This window comes from Elephas maximus, chromosome 2, assembly GCF_024166365.1.
Source record: "Elephas maximus indicus isolate mEleMax1 chromosome 2, mEleMax1 primary haplotype, whole genome shotgun sequence".
Classification (NCBI taxonomy): domain Eukaryota; kingdom Metazoa; phylum Chordata; class Mammalia; order Proboscidea; family Elephantidae; genus Elephas; species Elephas maximus.
This window is the reverse complement of record NC_064820.1, coordinates 96,797,733-96,802,798: the sequence shown is the minus strand read 5'-3', so window position 1 is coordinate 96,802,798 and position 5,066 is coordinate 96,797,733. Positions and strand designations below refer to the sequence as shown.

At 41.5% G+C, this 5,066-nt stretch overlaps 1 pseudogene; it reads left to right on the top strand.

The window, feature by feature from the left end:
* The first annotated feature begins 2,606 nt into the window (after positions 1 to 2,606).
* On the top strand, positions 2,607 to 3,777 carry LOC126066716 (Y-box-binding protein 1-like; annotated as a pseudogene).
* The last annotated feature ends 1,289 nt before the right edge of the window (positions 3,778 to 5,066 follow it).

The following is a 5,066-nucleotide window of genomic DNA, read 5'->3' as shown; positions in this document are numbered from 1 at the left end:
GAACAGACTTTTCACTGAAAAGGATGTGTAGATTACAAATAAGTACATGAAATGATGTCCAACATCACTAGCCATGAGGGAAAGGCAAATTAAGATCATGACGAGATATCACTACACACTTCCTGTTGTTGTTGTTAGGTGCTATCCAGTCAGCTCCGACTCACAGTGACCCTATGTACAACAGAACAAAACCTTCCCCAGTCCTGCGCCACCCTCACAATCATTGTTATGCTTGAGCCCATTTTTGTAGCCACTGTGTCAATCCAAATCTTTGAGGGTCTTCCTGTTTTTCACTGACCCTTTACCAAGCATGATGTCCCTCTCCAGTGACTGGTCCTTTCTGGTAACATGTCCAAAGTATGTAAGATATAGTCTCACCATCCATGCTTATAAGGAGCATTCTGGTTGTACTTCTTCCAACACAGATTTGTTCATTCTTTTGGCAGTTCATTATGTGGTCAATATTCTTTGCCAACACCATAATTCAAAGGCATCATTTCTTCTTTGGTCTTCTTCATTCATTGTCCAGCTTTCACATGCATTAGAGACGATTGAAAACACCATGACTTGGGTCACATGCACCTTATTTTTTAAAGGGACAGCTTTGCTTTTTAACACTTTAAAGAGGCCTTTTGAAGCAGATTTTCCCAATGCAATGCACCACTTGATTTCTTGACTGCTGCTTCCATGGACATTGTAGATCTGAGTAAAATGAAATCCTTGACAACTTCAATATTTTCTCCATTTATCATGATGTTGCTTACTGGAGGGCTGTGGTCTTTGATCTTCATCAATAAGTGCTTCAAGTCCTCTTCACTTTGAGCAAGCAAGGTTGTGTCATCTGCATATCACAGGTTGTTAATGAGTCTTCTTTCATTCCTGATGCCATGCTCTTCTTCAGATAGTAGTCTAGCTTCTCAAATTATTTGCTCAGCATACCAATTAAATAAGTGTGGTGAGAGGATACAACCCTGACATACACCTTTCTTAACTTTAAACAATGCAGTACCCCCTTGTTCTGTTTGAACAGCTGCCTCTTGGTCTATGTATAGGTTCCTCATGAGCACAATTAAGTTTTCTGGAATTCCCATTCTTCAAAATGTCGTCCATATTTTGTTATGATCCACATAGTTGAATGCCTTTGCACAGTCAATAAAACACAGGTAAACATCTTTTCGTTATTCTCTGCTTTCAGCCAGGGTCCATATGACATCAGCAATGATATCCCTTGTTCCACATCCTCTTCTGAATCCAGCTTGAATTTCTCGCAGTTCCCTGTCGATGTACTGCTTCAACCGCTTTTGAATGATCTTCAGCAAAATTTTACTTGTTTGTGATATTAATGATATTGTTCAATAATTTTTGCATTGTGTTGATTCACCTTTCTTTTGAATGGGCACAAATATGGATCTCTTCTAGTCATTTGGCCAGGTAGCTGTCTTCCAGATTTCTTGGTATAGATGTGTGAGCACCCCCAGTACTGCATCTGTTTGTTGAAACATCTCAAGTGGTATTCCATCAATTCCTGGAGCCTTGTTTTTCTCAATGCTTTCTGTGTAGCTTGGACCTCTTCCTTCAATACCATTGGTTCTTGATCATATGATTCCTCTTGAAATGGTTGAATGTTGACCAATTGTTTTTGGTATAGTGACTCTGTGTATTCCTTCCATCTTCTTTTGAAGCTTCCTGCATTGTTTAATATTTTCCCTGTAGAATTCTTCAGCATTGAAACTTGAGACTTGAATTTTTCCTTCAGTTCTTTCAGCTTGAGAAATGCTGAGCGTGTTCTTCCCTTTTGGTTTTCTATCTCCAGGTCTTTGTACATTTCATTATAATACTTTACTTTGTCTTTGCTTATAGGAACAGTGGAAATAAAACATAGTGACAACAGAAAATGCTGTGTAGGATGCTGAGAAAATCTCATACTTCACTGGTGGGAATTTAAAATGGTATAGGCATTTTGGAAAAGGATTTGTCAGTTTCTTAAAAAAAATTAGACACACATTTACCATGTCACCCAGAATCCCAGAGAAATGAAAAGTTATGCTTATACAAAAATCTGTACACAATGGTTCATAGCGATTTTATTTGTCACAATCAAAAAGTGGAAACCACCAAAATGGCCCTTAATATGTGAACAGTTAAGCAAACTGTACTACATTCATATTATGGAGCACTACTCAGTGATATCTTGGAAACCGTATGGGGCAGTTCTACTCTGTCCTATAGGGTCACTAGGAGTCGGAATCGGCTTGATGGCAATGGGTTTGTTTTTTTTGTTTTACTCAGCTATACAAAGGAATGAACTATTGATACACACAACTACTTGGATGTATTTCAAGTACATTATGCTGAGTGAAAAAAATGCCATTCTCAAAAGGCCACATCTTATATAATGCCATTTAATAACTTTACTGAAATTATACATTTTATGGAGACAGAGAACAGATTAGTAGTTGCAAGGAGTTAGGGATCCCTGGGGGTGGGGAGGATGAGGGTGTGACTATAAAGGGATAGCTTGAAGGAGATCGTTTTGGTGATGGAATATCTTAATTGAAGTGGTGCTAACACAAATTTATATATGTGATAAAATGATGTAGAACTATATGCACACATTGCACCAATGTCAGTTTCCTTGTTTTGATATTCTATACAATTGTGTACGATGTGTACATTGGCGTTCCATTGGTAGTGGGAGCGGAAAGCGGGCCCCAGAGATCCCTGAGCAGCCCCACCACCGCCGGCCTAGTTACCATCATACCCTGGGAGGAGCCCCAGCCCTCCCATCTGGCCCCAGTCACCTCACCACAACCCTGAGTGGTGAGGCTGAGACCCAGCGGCTGCCCTGTGCCCAGGCCCTCCGCGCTGCCGGCACCAAGCTCGGCACCACTGGCAAGGGCTCAGGGAGCAGCGACCCGGGTGGCCTTACATCTGTGGTGCCTGCAGGCAGGGACAAGAAGGTCATCGCAAAGAAGATTTTGGGAACAGTAAAATAGTTAAGTGTAAGAAATGGATATGGCTTCATCAATAGGAATGACACCAAGGAAAATGTATTTGTATAGCAGACTGCCATAAAGAAGAATAACCCCAGGAAAAACCTTGGTAGTGTAGCGGGTGGAGAGACTGTGGAGTTTGATGTTGTTGAAGGAGAAAAGGGTGCGGAGGCAGCGAATGTTACAGGCCTGGGCGGAGTTCCAATGCAAGGCAGTAAATATGCAGCAGACCGTAGCCATTATAGACGTTAATCACGTTGTAGGGGAACTCCACACAATTACCGGCCATAAGAGTGGGAAAACGACAAGGGATCAAAGAGTGCTCCCGAAGCCCGGGCCCAACAGCGCCGGCCCTACCACAGGCAATAGTTTCCACCTTACTACTGGCGGAAACCCCATGGGCCATGACCGCAGTATTCAACCCTCCTGTGCAGGCGGAAGTGATGGAGGGTGCTGACAACCAGAGTGCAGGAGAACAAGGTAGACCAGTGAGATAGAATGTGTGTCCAGGTTACAGACCACGATTTTGCCAGCCCTGCTCGTCAAAGACAGTCTAGAGAGGCTGGCAATAAAGACGATAAGAAAAATCAAGGAGGTAAGGCCTAACGTCAGCAGCCACCTCAAAGTTGGTACCTCCGTAATTTGAGTTGCCGACGCAGACGTCCAGAAAACCCTAAACCACAAGATGGCAAAGAAACCACAAGATGGAAAAGAGACAAAAGCAGCCAATCCACCAGTTGAGGATTCGTCTGACCCCGAGGCTGAGCAGGGTGAGGGTGAGTAAATACTGGTTTACCGTGTCTACCATCATATGGTTTAGTCATCCAACAAGAAATGACTATGAAATTCCGGCAATAAAAAATGAACGAAAGATTGGAGCCGAAGACCTTAAGTGCTTGCTTTTTGCCGGTGGACCAGATTACTAGAACTATCTGCATTATCTGGGCAGCATGGGGTTTTTATTATTTTTACATAAAAACATCTCTTTTTGGGAATGACAAAAGTGTTTTTTCAAAAAGCCTGGTTTTTCTCAATGCATCTTTAAAGGTTTTTAAATTGTTTCACGTCTGGTCAAGTTGAGGTTTTTAGTAACCTCATTTTGAATTTATAATACAAGTTTACAACTTGATTTTTTAAAAAACAGTCAACAAGCTGCATGCATCTGTTAATAAAGGTCTTTAAAAAAAGATGTATAAATTGGGAGGGGAGCCCTGGTGGCATAGTGGTTACAGCACTCGCTGCTATAATGAGAGAAAGGTATGGCAGTCTGCTTTAGTAAAGATTCACCGCCTTGGAAACCCTGTGGGGCAGTTCTACTCTGTCCTGTAGGGTCACTACAAGTCAGAATCAACTACATGTCAGAGGGTATACATTGGGGGAAATTGGGTGAAAGACACATGAGACCTCTCTGCAACTTCCTGAACCTGTATTTCAAGAGAAGAACTATAAAAAAAGTGTGCTTGTGTCTTAAAGTGTTTGTGACTATTATAGTTCATATTACTTGAAAATAAGCAGAAAAATCACAGGGCTGCCTGAGTTTTGTCCAGAGAGGGAGAAGTACTGTGATCACTGAGCAAACTTAAAGGAACAGTGAGAGACAAAATCAAGTTCCTTGTATGACTACGCTAAGTGATGACTGCTTGTTCAAGACGCCTATTACATGTGATATTCTCTTTTTCTTAAAATGCTTTATACCCTTGGTTTGGATGACATGAGACTGTATTCATTTTGTCCATGCTTCTTCTCACTAAATAGGTTCCTCTTTTAGTATTCTCTCTCTCATTTGGTGATACCATTAGCCAGGTCACCCAAGTCATAAACATTTGATCACGAGTCTTTGTTTCTTTCCCATCTTCCCCCTCCCCCAGTACACAATCAATAAGCAAGTCTTGTTGACTTTAATTCCTAACATTTCCCCTAGTATTACTTCTCTTATTTAAGCTTTCGTTCTCTCTGACCTGAATTAATGAATTAATGTAACATCCCAACACTACAAACCTGCAGCCTTGTTCTCCTTAACTCCATCCTCCAACAAGAAGCTAGAGTGATCTACCTAAAATGCATCCCACCCTG